The following is a 17,489-nucleotide window of genomic DNA, read 5'->3' as shown; positions in this document are numbered from 1 at the left end:
TCCAAGTGGAAGAAAGAGATGGAAATGTTAGATAACTGTGGAGTTAACAAAGGTAAAAGGACCCTGGACTCTGTAGATACACAGAGGCTTAAATGTGCCTTACTGGTACAAATTCATGTGTGGGAGTGGGCCTGTGCACTTTATGAAAAGGAAGCCAGAAGCAGTCTTTTATTCTCACTCTGTGTTTGTCCCTGTTTCTTGGGGCTTTCCACAGAGCCCTATATCCCAGAAAATCCCTCATTATCTGACTGTTACCTTTGAAGGAAAGATGTAATAGAATTTCTATTTAGTTTTTGAGTCAAGCAATGGGACTTTCATCAGTTCATATGATTTCCATTGGCACAAATATTTAAAATACTTTTCACCATATATAAAGACTGCAAATATTTCAACTACTATTTGGAAAGATTATCTTTAAAAAAAACAGTGCATACATTATCACTGCAAAATGTTCCAAAGAGATTGATTTATTACTTGGATGGAAGCATAAAAGCCATTAAAAATAGGGAAGTCAAGATGGAAGTCCCTAAAGTACTGTTACAGGTGCTTGGACATTACTGTCCATACTTTGGCAGAACATTTTAAATAATTGAAAAGTGTGTTTTTAAAGTCTTGAGAATCCCTAATAAGAAGAATTCTGAAGTGACAATAATCTCCATAGGTTACGACCTAGTCTGCAGAAAATTCAAATGTAGTTCTTTAGCACATTAAACAGCTTTTTCTACATAGAATATCTTCCTGTGCCCATGGTCCCCATCTGTAATTTACACTATTCTCATTCTCAGCTAGAAAAATGCCCACTAACTTGATGTGAAGTCAGTGGGTTAATGAAATGCTATTAGTTGGTACCTGTAACATCACAGTTTTGTCAACTGTATGCATCTTTTTTGTTCTGGTGAAATCTCTAATGAACAGATCAGGTAAAAAGGTGAAACACATGCTCCTATTTACATTTAAGGGAATTTCCAGGTATATGACTGATTGCATACCTACCATTCCCACACTCAAATACCTTAAATAGTCATATCTGTTACAGAAGTGAGCCTCTGTTTAGAAATCCCAATGCTGTTGAACACAGGATTTGGAATGTATGGATCTTCAGTTGTTGGACTACAGTATCAATTGGCCTTCACCATTGGTTGTGGTTAGAACTGGTAGGAATTGCAGTCCAACAACATATCTAGGGTCACACATTATCTGTCTCTGGTTTAATTGCTACTTCTACCCAATGACAACTAAATGGGGGGCAGTGGGGGTGGACTTATCATTGCAAAGCTATCTAAACAATGAATCTCTGAAGTGTCTCTAAATGACTAGCATGAGTTGAATCTTCCAATATAGCTGGAAAAAAGACTTCTAGCTTGAAGTGCATCATAACTACTTCAATCCTTATTTATTTATTTATTTTATTTAAATTCTTAATTATGCAAGCACCTAGAAGAATTTCACTTTAATTTTGTCTATTAAATAATGCTGGACTTACTAGGTCTCAGTTTCATTGTCATCTTTTCCAATTTGGTTTCTTCTAGAGAGAGGTGTGTAATTTAGCCAAAAGGCTAAATGACTGTGATCACAGGACTTCCATCAGTTGATTTGCTGTGGATAAGGGTATTTGGGTCAGTATAGACAAGTCCTGAGTTCTGGGAAGAAAGGAAAGATTCAATGACAGCAATCATTTAAACCATTTATTGTGGGACAGTAAGATGTTATCAATCACTTAGCAAGGCACAATACATGGCTGTCATGTTAAATTCCGCTTAATGAACAACTTGATATATTTGATCACCATGTACAATGGAATGATTGTCCCATGACAGACATTTTCAAGAAAGTTCATTTCCTCTCCAATAATACAATTGTTTATTACAAACAACGCAGAACCACAACCAAGCTCTGCTATAATCTGTATTAATTTCAGTGTGTCTGCGCCAATAATAATATAAAGTGACGTTTAAACAAATTGTAAGAATAGAAGCAAGAATACCATTCTGATTTCATTATAAATAGAAGTAATAGAGACTAGTAAGATTTTTAACAAGGTTTATATGTCTTTGATATAGTAGATTCAAGATTTTTTAAGAGGTAATTTAAAGCTTATTTGCCAAAGCTATTTTGTAATAACTTACCATAACTGTAGCAAAATTAGCAACAGAAGTCATATAGTCACTCTTTTTATAAAGAAATGGATTTGGCCTCTTGGCATTTATACATAATAGCTTGAATCCTATTGATTAGCCCCAGCTAGAATAGTCCCACTGAATCTAAAGGTGAATCAACACATAAGCACATAACTGAATCAGTGGAACTAACAGTAGAACCCCATCCATTTTGTATGTTTCATTACAGTAATCAGGCTGAGCCAAGGTATTTTGTTCTATTGAGAACAGCAAATACTGTTTTCTACAGCCAGTAAAAGTGTACAGAAATTAAGGTTAATTTCTCAAAATATTTATCCCCTGAGCAAAAAACCACTTCTCTCTTCCCAGCAACAACAATACAACAGTAATCAATTAAGTGACTAGTGGTTTGTTGTTCTTGAATGTCTCATGGCATACATTTGATGTCCTTACTTTGCTTATGATACAGTCAGTCAAGATTGACCGGTACACCTGCAGAAGAAATAAGAGTAAAATCAAGATTTCATTTCCCCCACCCCTCCCTGTCACACATCCGATACATTCAATGGGGTCAACTCGTTCCTTGCTTTTAAAGAAATGACCGGAGACAATTGAATAAAAAATATTTCATTTGCAACACATATTTGGCCTAAGTGAGCTGCCTTACAAACATACTTTGGTGCAAGTAAACTGCCTTGGGTCCCTTATTAGGATGAAGATGGAACATAATTAAGCAAATCAAAAAATAATTAATCAATTAATTTTAATCAATAATTGAATAGGATCACTTGGGTAGTTTTGTGCATGGTCTAAAATTATTTAGTCACTTCTGCTCCCTCTATTTTATCAGTTTTATACTAATTTATTTATGCAGTGATTTTGACACAATATAAATACATCCATGGGCAGCATGATGAACTGGGGTGGCTACACAAACTTTAATATAGCCATTTTTCAGAGCTGGTGAAGACTAGGTTCATTTGTGCATGCATAAAGAAAAGCAAAGAATTTGGGGAACAGTTTACTTAGGCATTTACATCTTGCTTATTCCTCTAGTCTTCTTCATCACTACAGCTGAGGGTGTGTTGCAATTTATACAGTCATTGAAGTGTTCGTTTTAAAAACATGTTCCAGCTGTTGTCCATATGTCTAGATATTTCCCCTTGGAAATCAATTCTGCCTGGCAGCTCATGTTCTCAACTTCTCCATTCTTTGGAAAATGCATATCTGGGATTATAGATGTAATCAACACACTTAATTTACCAATGTGGTATATTTACAGGCATCAGAAGTGTTTGTTTCTTTGTTCCTATATTAGAAATGAAATGAAAGATTTCCATCTTTATCTGATACAGGAAAATGGCATCTGTGTTGGATCAATTTCCTCCTTGGTCTCTGATGTGGCTACACACCACACCACAGAAATCCAAAATACATATGTTTTTCTCTGTTGCCATTTTGAGGAGATTGCAGAAGAAAACTAAGGCATTTTGAACGCAGCTCACTTCCCTCTTTTCTTGTTTTCTGTCTGGCCGGCAGAGTTTTGGTTGGTTGGTTTGTTTTCGACATTGGCATAAGAAGGATGATGAAGAATGACTGGGGAAAGAAAGACTTGGGTTACAATAGCATGTACAGACATACAACAAAGCCTGACCTGGGAAATAATGGAATTCTACTTTGAGTGATACTACTGTAACTGTGTGTGATTGCACAGAACAGGCAAGTTAAGCACCAGCCACAAGGATCATTAACCATATGTGAAGAGCAAAACTGAAAGATGAGGGGAAAGCAAATTAGCCTGCTTCACCAGTTCTCTTGGCATGTTGGAAAAAGGCATACGTTTTGTTATAGTTCAGCCCATAATTGTACCTGGTACTCATATTAATGTAAATGTAGATCATGGGGATTCTGGGTCTGCAAGCCATCACGAGATTTTAAGTCCTGAAAATGAGCAGTCTTTGCTTCCAACAGTCAGTGAAGGTCACGTTCCAAATGATGCAGAGGAGCTGTTCTCTAGAGAAAGAAGTTCAGAAGCTGAAAATAATGAGTTGCAGCATAATGAGCTGGTTGATAGGAGATATAGTTTTGATAAACTTCGGGCTGCTCAGCAGAAACTCCAAAGGTCATAGCGGCTTTTACAGAAAAAAAAACACCATAGCAGCAACTCATGGGAGAAGACATGACTTCATGTCTCTATTAGAAAGGCCAGGAGCGTTTCCTAGCCAGTCTGGTCAATGTTGGTGATTGAGACAACAGCTCTTGCCAAGTCCTAGTCAAGCTTTCTGAGGGATTTTGGATTGCTCTTGTACCTTGAACCTTGTGGACTATTTTATACGCATACTTTGAAGTTTTTACTTTTTTTTTTTTTTGCTGAACTGCTTTTTAGATATAATCTTCAATAAATGGCTTTGCTGATTTAACTTGGACTGCAGTGTGGTGGTTAAGTGCAGAGGCTTTCTTGGCCTGGAGTGCAACACATTTATAGGTTTTGTGAAAATGATAAAAACAGTGGTAGCTGTTTAAAAAAAAACTCCAGGATGCTTTCAAGTGGTCTGTAGAAGATTCAAAATGTTTTTATTTATTTATGCAAAACCTTGCAGACCTGGTTGCTTCTTTTTATATATGCATGAAGCTTTCTCTTTCTCTCTCTCTCTCTCTCTCTCTCTCCCTCTGTGTGTGTGTGTGTGTGTGTATGTCTTCAAAGCCCCTGTCAACTTCTGGCAGTCCCATGAATTTCATAGGCTTTTCTTAGGCATGAAATGCTCGGAAGTTACAAGCAAAGGTTGACATACCCATATGTGGTGGGAATGTTCAAAAGTCAAAATGTTTGGGAAAAATAATGGAAAAAATGGAAAAAATATATTTAAAATACCACTCAAATATAGAACTTATTTTAATGGGAGAATTGGGGAGTAATAAGATTAATACAAAAGAACAACAACTGTTCAAAATGATGATTCTAGCAGACAAGCTGTAATAGCCTGGGGATGGAAAAACAAAAAAGTAGACTATAGGAAATTGAAATAATTATATTTATGATCAGGTCCAATCCTAAATTATTTCATATTTAATTTGGGAGGATGCATGGAGGGATAAAGCAGAAAGAATTAAAAATAAATGGAAGACATATATAGAATGGATAGAAAGAGGTGAAGCCAATGTAAATATTGTACAGAGATTAAGGAAATTGTGTGCATGGTTAAAGATAAAGATATAGGGTAAATATGTGGTCAGAGGTAAGGGTGATGGGGTGGGGATGAGGAATATTGACAATTTTAAAATGATATTGAAGAGAAGGATGTGTTAAAAAGGTGTAGAGAAAAGAAATGTTACATGAATATGAAGTGTGTATAAGCATGAGCACTAACAGAAACTAAGTGTAAACATGATGTAATGTTAAAACAATAAAAATATTGTGGGGGGAAAAGAAATGCTCAGAGATACATTGCTATTTTCCTCCTCTGAAATACACCCTACAGCACTCCACAGCACCTGGTATTCATTAACAGTCTCCCATTTAAGTCAGTGGTTCTCAACCTTTGGGTCCCCAGATGTGTTGGCCCTCAATTCCCAGAAACCACTGATGTAAGTACTAACCAGAGTTGACCCTATATAGTTTCCACTGGATCTGATATCTTGATAGATTTGAATACATAGTTGTGTGGAAAATTTTGAATTCCTGTTTTTTTCTGTGATGTAGGAATCAGTACCTATTTTTAAATGTTATTTCTGCGTCTGCTACCAGCATTTCTGTTAAAAAAGTGAAGTCCAGGAACACATCTACTTTGTCAACTACACTGATCTCTGTGAAAAGGTTGGGTATATTTTCTATGAGGTAGGGCCTTTCCGTATGGGTTGGAAGCAAAAAATTGCCCCAAATCACACATTTAAAAAATGGGGGGTGGGGGTGGTGGTGGTGGTGGTGGTATTTTGGGGTACTACTTCAGGGTTTCAAGTGGAACAAAAGTGGAGTCCAGCAACATGCCATGCCCACACTGATCTCTGGCCCCTTCTATACTGCCATATTGCAGATTCAAACTGCATTATATGATCAGTGTAGACTCATGGGGATTGGGCTTAGCACAGCAGGTTAAACTGCTAAGCTGCAGAAAATCCTGTTGATGAAAAGGTTGGCAGCTCAAGCCTGGGCCACGGTGAGCACCTGCCATCAACCCCAGCTCATTGCCCACCTAGCAGATCAAAACAGAAATGTGAGTAGATAAATAGGTACCACTTAAAAATGGGGAGGTGATAAAAGACACCAATAAGGACATGCAGCAATTTGATCAGGAGGAATTCTAAGGACAACAATTCTCCTTGGCATGGAAGATACAGTGCCAGCATCTCCTGATGCCATAGTCAAGCATAGCCTCCAGATGCTGGAAATGGAAAAGATGGGAAAAGCCTTTACCACCGTTTTTGTATTGTCTGTCCTTGTTAATTATATAATGGTGTTGAATGTTTGCCATATATGTGTTCTGTAATCTGCACTGAGTCCCCTTGGGGAGATAGAGCTGAATATAAATAAAGTATATTATTATTATATCATATAAAGCAGTTCAATGCAATTAAACTGCATTATGTGAGTCTACACTGACCATATATTGCAGTTTCAAACTGCACTATATGGCAGTGTTGGTGGGGGCTAGAAGAGAAATTCTATTCATTTTTTTCTCCAAAAGTAAGTCTTCTGGGTTCACTAAGACAGATGTAAATAGGTTTGTAGCATTTCAGAATGCATATAAATGGAGAAATTGTACTTTTCAGGCTGCATATTCATGGACATGGATATATTAACCTGAATTCCTTTTAAAAAGAAAAGCTCAGGCTAAATAATTAGGCAAGTGTCTATGACTAAAAGAGATTGTGGAGAATTTTTATACCCTTTCAGCAATGTAATATTTAATATTGCTTTGGATTAGTGAAAACAAATCTTGTGATAGCAAACCCAGAGGGGATCCATGTGAATTGAAGGCTTTAAAATATTTGTAATCCTTTATAATAATAATAAAGATATAGAAGTGTGATTATACTCTGAACACTGCTGAGAAAGCCTGGCTCGATTTGGCAATTTCTCTTTTAAAAAGGAGGAAATAAAGAATGTTTATCTGAAGGAGAGTCAAAGAAATGAGTGCAGTTTGCATATAGTGGCAGACAGGAGAGAGCCCGCATGAATTAACAGGACAAGAGGGAGAATAAAGAGGCTTTTGCTGGAGGAAGGTTGCCGAGTCTCTTTCATAACTGAGATCAATGGATCCAGAATCCCATCCCTTCCTGCTTCATTCTGTGTAATCTGGAAAATGAACAGAACTCCGTCAGGCCCTTCCAAAAGCGCTCTTTGAGAACCAGCCATTACATGAGACAAATACCTGAAATAAGACTCTTGTAACTTAGCAAGGTCAGGAGGGCAAGTCCCATTTTGTCATCAGCCTGCCAATTCCCTCTCTGAAATGTAATTAGCTGAATCAAGCAAAAGCGAGAGGCATCCCCATTCCCAGGCTTCGTCCCTTTCCCATACATGAATCAGGGTAAGCTGCTTTGGAGTGAAAAAGACATTTTTTTAAAAAATGAAGGCGGAACATAAAAAGGATTTGCTCTGGAGCTGATCTACAGATATCAGCTACAGATGGCAGCTTCATTATGGGAAAAAATGAGGCAGGGGAGGGAATCCTCAGCAGATGTGCTGATGGAGCACATGCCAGATTTATTGGACCCTTCATTTGTGAAAGGAGTAAGAGAGCTTTTGTCTGCACTGATGGCTAATTGACATGAATTAGATTACAAGCTAGCTGGCTGTAAAAAAGAGAAAAGCTTCTGGGCTCAGGAAAGAGCCATGAAAAATACCACCAGAGAATTCCAGCTGTGCACTCGACACCACTAGAGGAACAGAGCAAAGGAGAAGGATGCCTCTCTAGTTGCTGCCAAAATTTGCCCCATGTGAAGAGGTCCTAAATGAGTTGTTTTGCTTTAGCACTAGCCTATTTCAAGGGTGTTGTGAATGAAGAGCTCACCTAATAACTCCAAGTAAGGAAAGGTCTCCTGCTAGCAAGTAGGCTTGGGCAGTTTCGTTAGTTAATTTCGTAATTCGTTATTAATTCGTATTTAAATTAGCTTACGATCCAATATTGAGCCATGCAGGAATAGTGTGAGGAGTAAATTAGATTCGAAACATTTTTTTCAATTTATTTCGTAATTATTTTGTAATTATTTTGTAATTATTTTGTAATTATTTTCGCATGTCTGGTGCAAGTTTTATAGTTGTTGTTTGTTTTATCACACCAACAGTCAACAACAGAGGGAAAGGGAAGCTTCAGAAGTTCCCCCTGTCCCATTTGGAGGTTTTTTTAGCATATTGCGCAATCGCGTCCGCCATTAAAGAATCAATTCGCAATTATACAAAATTTCGTATATTTCGAATTTTTTAAAAGGAAAATTTCGGAATTATTAAAAAAAAACGAAACGCAAGGGCCCCCTAAAAACAAAACGAGTTTAGAACCAAATTTTTCCATGGTTACCCAAGCCTACTAGCAAGTCAAAACATTATTGTGCCATCAGGCTTTTAGAGTGGGATGATTTTCATATTTTCAACTATTTAAATGCCCATATCAAAACTAGATTTTTAATGGCTGGCCAGAATGCTAAACTAACACACCAAATGGCCCTGCTTATGAGTTTATTTATTGTTTTGTATTACTGTTGCTATTGTTTATTGTTGTATTGTGGGCTTGGCCTCATGTAAGCCGCACCGAGTCCCTTGGGGAGATGGTAGCGGGGTACAAATAAAATTATTATTATTATTATTATTATTATTATTATTATTATTATTAAGCAATGCAGCTGAGAACTTCATATTTGGAGGTGATTGGGGTAAACTATAGGGGTGACGCAGATACCTGAACTGGATTGGGATTGTGTAATAGATGGTCTATTTTAACCTTTGTTTTAACCTTAATCTTCGTCCTTAACTTCTGTGGTATGAAGTTTTACTTTGGTACTTTAATGATGATATTTTTAATTATCTTTAACTTAATCAAGTTTTAACAGTGTTTTAATGTATGTTCACTATTGCAGGAGTTTTAGGACAGTGTCTATTTTTTCTTTTCTTTTTTTTTTCTTTTACTGTTCATATGGTCAGTGGACTAATCAATAAACTTTACTAACTACAACTATTGAAAAGCTGCAAGTTGCTTCTGGATTATCACAGGATGACTGTGTCCTACACCACTGGAAAAATTACACTGTTTAGCCAGTATTACACTACCTGACATCTGCTGGTAAGTAGCAGCCAATAATGAAAGGACCAAGGCAGTGACATCTCTTGTAATTTTTAAAAATGATGTTTATAAAAACTTTGAAAATTCCCCAAAACTCCATGGATAAGTGAAATGTTCTAGAACTTGATGGGGTAACACTAGTAAATGTATTCTACCATTGTAGCAAGTTTCACCCCAATAGCTGTAAAAATGAGAGAGAAAGGAGCCTCTGACGTTTCCCCACTAGCGCAATTACTGTAACAAAAAAGTAATGAAATTTCGTTACTCCCGTTATAGTAAAGAAATTTTTTACTAATGATACTTTAGAAACATGTTAGAAATTAAATGCCAGCACCCCTTAATTTTGTAATGAGTTTTCAAACTTTTTTTCATCAATCACACAGCCCTATAACTGACCTTTCTTGATATCCCTCTCCCACACACACACACATCCTTGCCAACCTTACTGCTTGAGACAGCTTCCTTGTTTAGCTTATTTTCAAGACTGGCCATGCAGCGATACTGTAGACCTGCCTTCATCTGTCACCCACCCATATCTCCCCTATTCAGGAAATGGGAAAAGTTACTGCCATACTTCAGATCCTACAATTCCTTGGCCAATCTGGATGCACTCCGATCCTTCCACATTTTGCAAATGACACTGAGCTGAAAAGGGAGAATGATTATATTTACCAGCTTTAACTTTGCTTCATTCGATGTCGTTTTCAGGGAGTGGGGAAAGGCAATACAGACTGAGCATCCCATATTCAGAATTACAAAATCTGAAATCTTCCAAAATTTAAAATTGTCTGCATGGAGTCACATTTTTGCTTTCCAATGGTTCAATGTATACAAACTTTGGTACATACACAAAACTATTTAAAGCATTTCATGTAAAATTCCCTTCAGGCTATGTATATAAGGTCTATATGAAATTTTAATGTATTTTGTGTTTAGACTTGAGTACCTTCTCCAAGATATCTCATTATGTACATAAATGCAAAAACATATTCTCCTTTTTAAAAAAATCCAATACACTTATGGTCCCAAGGATTTTGGGTGAGGGATGTATAACCTCTCCTGCCTTTCAGCCACAACACATTACCAGAGAAATCTCATGAGAAACATGGTTTGGCAGCAACATCTTTGACTCATCTGAGAGTCTGTGAGTTTTATTAGGCACATAATATTTATTTTAATACTTTTAAAAGACAGATTTGTATCGCAAATAATAAAAATAAAATACTAGCCCAAGTGCAAAGAGTTCTCTGTAGCCCCTTCTACACTGCAATATGAGTTCTAGATTATCTGATTTGAACTGGATTATATGGTAGTGTAGACTCATATAATCCAGTTCAAAACAGATAATGTGGATTACCTGCTTTGATAATCTGGATTATCTGGCAGTGTAGATGTCTGTGTATTTTCTGTCATTTTGGACTATTGAAACTATCTGGAAAATGTCTGCCTGCTTTGTTGCCAACATTGTCTGCATTACTTTTCTTTCCTACTAACCTAACTGCTTTACAAATAAACTAAGTGCTGACATTAACTATTTTAATACTGTTTGATCTGCAAGCCCATTCATTGTGGCAAACACACAAAAAATTCTAGAAATAATTTCAAGTGCTGCTACCACCACTGAATCAATAAATATGGAGTCGATTAGTATCAAAAGTGATGCTAAGGAACTTCTAAATTGGATTTTTGTTTTGTGGGTGCTTTTGAAGATTATTTAACTCCAAGGTCGGACTAGTATTTACAAGATGTACCGCACAGCAGTGCTATATTGGCTGTTGAATTCATGATGAATGTTTTTGAGGTTTCTTCTCCCTTCACACCAGAAATCAATTTCCCTGCATAGGATAACATTACCGACAACAAATGGAATACAGTTATTCCTGGGATCATTTGGCAGAGTTGGTTTTGGCATCTGAATATAAGCCAAGGGATGAATACAAGTATTTAATCTATTTTTGGGACCTGTGTTGTGCTAACTTTCATTTAAAACCTTGGTTTAGCCAAAGCTGCGCCCATAGAACACTTCTCTTTTGTAATATTAATATGAAGTCATAATCCCTCTATTCATCATCAGTGAGTAGAAGGCAGAAAAGGTTTGTATGTTCATTAGAGACTTCCTACTAGAGGCTTCAAGTTTGACTTTTAGTGTGAAATGCTATTGGTTAATTAGCTCAAGACAAAGGACTCAAAGGTAGCAAAGGAGATGGATCAGCTCAAAGGCAAAACAAGGAAGAAGGAAGAAAAACAGAACAGTTGAAGGTTATCATTCGTCCTAGAGCTGAAACTGAATCCAGTGTGGAAATAATCAAAATAACATGACCGATTGTTGTTCAGACCTTTAGTTTAAGACCCCATCTACATTGCCAGATAAAATTCGGATTATGTACTTTGAACTGGATTATATGACAGTGTAGACTCTTATAATCCAGTTCAAATCAGATAATGTGGATTATCTGTTTGGATTATATGCCAATGTAGATGGGGTCTAAGTGAAAAGGAAACATCTGTACTTGTTGCCCCACTATATATAAACAGTGAGGAGTTCCCCCAGCCTTTCTTTTATGCCCCGTTCTCCTCTTGAATGTATTGTCGAAGGCTTTCATGGCTGGAATCACTAGGTTCTTGTGGGTTTTTTCAGGCTATAGAGCCATGTTCTAGAGGCATTTCTCCTGACGTTTCGCCTGCATCTATGGCAAGCATCCTCAGAGGTAGTAAGGTCTGTTGGAATTAGGACAAAGGGTTTATATATCTGTGGAATGGCTGGGGTGGGGCAAGGAGCTCTTCCCTGCTGCAGTTAGGTGTGAATGTTTCAGCTGATCACCTTCATTAGCATTTGAAGGCCTGCCTGAGCCTGGGAAAATTTCTTGCTGGGAGGTGTTAATCTGTGCCTGGTTGTTTCCTCTCTGTTGTTTTGCTGTTGTAATTTTAGAGTTTTTTAATACTGGTAGCCAGATTTTGTTCATTTTCATGGTCTCTTCCTTTCTGTTGAAATTGTCCACATGCTTGTGGATTTCAATGGCTTCTCTGTGTAGTCTGACATGGTGGTTGTTGGTGTGGTCCAGCATTTCTGTGTTCTCAAATAATATGCTGTGTCCAGGCTGGTTCATCAGGTGCTCTGCTATGGCTGACTTCTCTGGTTGAAGTAGTCTGCAGTGCCTTTCATGTTCCTTGATGCGTGTCTGGGCGCTGCATTTGGTGGTCCCTATGTAGACTTGCCCACAGCTGAGCTCCTTGCCCCACCCCAGCCATTCCACAGATATATAAACCCTTTGTCCTAATTCCAACAGACCTCACTACCTCTGAGGATGCTTGCCATAGATGCAGGCTAAACGTCAGGAGAAATGCCTCTAGAACATGGCTCTATAACCCGAAAAAACTCCTCTTGAATGTCATCACAATTCAGGGCAATGCAGGAAGAATTTTCCAAGCCTCAGTATGGTTACTCTGTCAATGGATTTTTTTTAAAAAAAAGATACAGAAATGCAGAGATGACTTGAGGCAGATAAATTATGATGGAATCATAAAGTTGGAAGAAACTGCAAAGGTCATCTAGCCCAATCCAGTCTCTGTTAAAAACCTCCAAAGATGGAGAGTACACTAGCCTCTGAGGCAAGCTCACCCACTGTTGAACAGATATCATAGTAAAGATTTTTTTCCTAACATTTAGGTGGAATCTCTTTTCTTGTCATTTGAATTCATTGTTTTGGAAGAGCAGAAAACAAGCTTACTCCATCTTCTTCATGACACCTCTTCAGATATTTAAAGATAGATCATGTCACCTTTTGGTCTTCTCTTCTCCAGAATGAACATACACAACTTCCTAGCTTCTTCTGCATAAAGCTTGACTTCCAGACTGTGATAACCTTGGTCATCCTTCTATAATAATAATAATAGAACTTTATTTGTACCCCGTTACCATCTCCCCAAGGGACTCGGTGTGGCTTACATGAGGCCAAGCCCAAAGTACATCAAACAAAACATCAATAACACAACATTAACAAAACAGTCAATAAAATACAAATCATATAAATCACATAAACAAAAAAAAATCGATAGTAACATATAAACAGTTTTTAAAAATGGCCGGACCAAATGTAATAGATTAAAATTGAAAATAGGCTGACATGAACAAGGTAAAATATAACTGGGATAGGATTTTTCAAAAAGAAACGAGGGAACACACTCCATCCTAAGTCAGTATTAAAGTGCATTATGCTATGGGCACTTTCCAGCTTGTTATCATTCCTTCTTGAACTGTGATGACCAGAGGACCTCAGAGTATTCCTGGTGAGGTCTGACCAAGGTATAATAGATGAGGGGCTATTATTACCCTTGATATAGACACTATACTCCAATGAAGCAGTGCAGAATTATTTGCGGATGGAAACTGCATCAGTAACTCGGGGTGAGAAATATGTGCAAGGACTGAGGTTAGATTTATGTAATATATTGGGAAGTGTTGAGGAAAGCAAAGCCCAGAGGTGCTCCCCTTGCCATTCACCATAGGAAGCTACTGTTTTCCACTTGTTCAAGAAGTAGAAACGTTAAATGATAATTTAATAAATTGTCCAGGACTATAACTGTCAGGCATTCTTCCAAAATACTGCAATAATATGAACATTAACCAAATTAATTCTAGGGATAATTCTTCTGCAAACTGAGCTTCTTTTTTGCCCCCAGTGATTATATATTTTTATTCTAAATATCAAGTAATACAGCCAATTTAAGTATGAAACCCTGAAAATGATATTGTGCAATTTCTCAACACTTCTGCCAAATAAAATATGAGTACAAAATTACATTCCCTGCTGATTAAACCCATCTATATTGCCAGAACTTTATATCTCCCCTTAAGCCATTCCTTTAAAACCTGCTCCTCCTGCCAATACACTAACACTTATATGCTGGTGATAGCTGCTGCTGTCTGAAGACAGTCGACCACTCTCAATACAGAGTGTCCTTCATTTCAACTGGGAAGCATTATTCTCTACACCTCTCTGAAAAGGACCTTTCATTAAGGACCTCATCATATATTGTCTTTCCCCTGTTTCTACACACTTTAAAGAACTTTTAAAGATGGAACCTGTGGAGCCCATCAAACGATACTAAAGACAATTACTTTAAGGTGGAATGAGAATTGACTGATTTCTCAATTTTAGATCATTTCAGTGACGTGAACATGTGAGAGTTCTTGTGGGTAGTCTGAAAATGCTTCTTCTGTTTCCACTAGTGATTTAAAGACAGTGTGGGTCCCATTGACCCAAAATGTGTCTTGACTTCTTTAGTGTAAGGGGCTTGAATGCAAAGATCTCATGGAAAGTGATGTCTCAAAAAGGATGCCTGTTTTTAAAAGTGTGCTGGTATACTTGAAATGGGAAACATTGCCCATTCATGTGATGGGAATTAAGCGGATAGTTGAGCTAGGAGCTAGGAGCTAGAGGAGGCGATCCTGTGTGATGGGGATGAGTAAATTCTCTGTCATCTTTAAGGACGGAACCTCATGAAACGCTACATCTGCCCCTCCCCCCTTGTGGGATTTATTTATTTCATATCAAAAGCATTGCATAAATTAGTATAAAACTGATAAAAATAGAAGGAGCACAGGCGGCTAAATATCTTTTGACCAAAAAGGGCAACAGCAATGGCATTGTCTGTAGCCTCCAACAATTTTTCCTCTGTACATGAAGCAGGGCATAGTGGACAAGCATACAGATGCAGAGTTGTCTGTTCTGCTCCACAGTCACACAAGGTGTGGGATTCTTTTAGGTAGTGCCATTTTGCCAGGTTGTCTTTTGATCTCCCCACTCCTCTTCTTAGTCTGTTCAGGGACTTCCAAGTTGCCCATTCTTGGTTTGCCCCTGGAGGAAGACCCCCACGGGGGGGGGGGCATCCAGTTGGGATTTCCTGATTTAGCTGCCCAGAGGCATACCCTTGCTGTTGTTGGGGGGATGACAAGAGGAGTGGTAGTACTCATAAAGCTTTTCCTTGATTTGAGTCTACTGGGAGGAGGCTGGTAGCCATGTAGTGTTCAACCTTATTTCTCTCACATTTCACAGTGTTCAACCTTATTTCTCTCACATTTAGCAGCAACTTCCCGTCGCACATCGGGGGAGGGGGCAATGCCAGATAGCTTGTAGAATTTATCAACAAGTGTAGGTTTAAGACATCCTGTGATTATTCTGCATGTTTCATTGGCATAGGTGTGCCCTGCTTTGCATGGGCAGACCTATGCCAAACAGGGCAAGCATAGTCCTAAGAGTACCTTTTGTCTTGAAGATCACTCAACTGTGGTCTACACTCAACTGCATGGCAAAAATCAGGAGGTTATAAGATATTAAAAATATGTTGCAGTAACAGTTGTCTCCATTTGAATTAAAATAATTTGCAAACATCAGGAATCACCTAAAGAATTATGCCTCCATAAACCAGAATCTCTTTTCAGCTACCATCTATGTTAGAAAATGGGAGAGGGAGAGAGAAAGATTATGGTGTGGCTTATATTCAATAGCTTACAAATTTCTTCTCAAAAATAATAATGGGAAATCTGATTTTTATTAAAGCATGTGGCCAGATTCTGGTTCTCTCTCCTCATAATTTTACTGCTACTGCTAATTTGTGATCAAACTCCACTAAACATGGAATTACCTCTGAGTAAGCGTACATACGAGTGTATGATAAATTCCAGCTCAGTTGCTGTATACCAAAAAGAAAAAAATCCACAGTTTTCTATAAGCAGTGTTTTCAGTGCACACCAGCTATACTAGGCAAGGCAGTGGAGACAGAACCACATTCACATTCAGAAAATGAATAGGAGTGTGTAAGATTTTCTCCACTCATTAGTTAATTTTGTTCTTTATCCATCAAAATCTTGTGTTTAGTTATGAACTGGGGAAACATCTTCATTTTATCATTTCAAAGTCAGTCTCTCTCTCTCTCTCTCTCTGATTTAGCATTTTGGCTGATGCCTATGGTAGTTGTATACTAGAGGTTTGGAAGGTTTTACTGTTTGTGGGTAGCATTGGAATTACAGAAAGTGTTACCTGGTTCAAATTTTAATGTGAACTTGCTGAATTGCATACTCTGAAATATAGAAATTGAAACCTAGGTATACTTCAAACTGACTTTGAAAAGAATCAAAAATCTAAAAGAATGCACAAATAAAAATTCTGTTTAAGATCTTGTTTCAATTTTTCCTATAACGATGTTTATTAGCTTTCTTGTTAACCATTTTAGCTGGGCCATGGAGACTCATTGGTTCACCAAGTCTTCAGTTCATTCAATCCCGAGATATGCCAGGAGAGCGGGAGGGGGAAGGAGAGATTTTCCTCCCCTCCCTCCCCCGCTCTCCTGGCACATCATTTCTACATGCCGGGAGAGCTGCTGTAAAAGTGTACTGGAGGCAGGTAAGTTTTCTTTACTTTTCAAAGAGGTTTGGGGGCTTTGGGGGAGGTGGTGGGTCCCCAGATATTCTGCTGGGCTAGTCCCATCAAAGCATTTGGACACCCACCCCAGAAATGCTTTTCATGAGTGGTATATTTTATAAATTAATACAAAATATGTAAATTAATATATTTAAGAAAACCTGTTGCCTACTCATATGTCATAGCCAGTCCGGTATAGAGAAATATTTACATGTTTATCTGCATGCACAAAGCAATGAACCAAATGCTGAACATCTAAATGCTTTATCAAAACTTATTTTAATAGTGTCTGATCTAATTATGTTTACTTAGAAATAAATTGTGTGTGTGTGTACATATGCGCACGCACACACACACACACACACATAATGCTTAAAGTGGCAGTCCAACAGTTCAGTCCTAGGCCAAAGAGGCACTGGATATATCTGGGTTAGGCTTAAGGACACATCTCTTCTAATTCTTGATTGTAGATCAGTTGGCCGAGCAAGTTGCCCTCTATACTACTGTTGGAAGGAAATGCAAGAAAAAGATAATATAAGTGTTATTTATTTATTATTTACTGCATTTATATACCATTTTTCTCACCCCTGAGGGGACTCAAAGTGGTGTATGAGCATTCTAGTTTTACAAAGACTTTAGCCCTTTCAGCCAAAAAATGCTGGTGCCTCACTAAACTA

The sequence above is a fragment of the Anolis sagrei genome, chromosome 1 (genome assembly GCF_037176765.1).
Source record: "Anolis sagrei isolate rAnoSag1 chromosome 1, rAnoSag1.mat, whole genome shotgun sequence".
Taxonomy (NCBI): Eukaryota; Metazoa; Chordata; class Lepidosauria; order Squamata; family Dactyloidae; genus Anolis; species Anolis sagrei.
The sequence above is the reverse complement of the archived record's forward strand: the minus strand, read 5'-3'. Positions refer to the sequence as shown.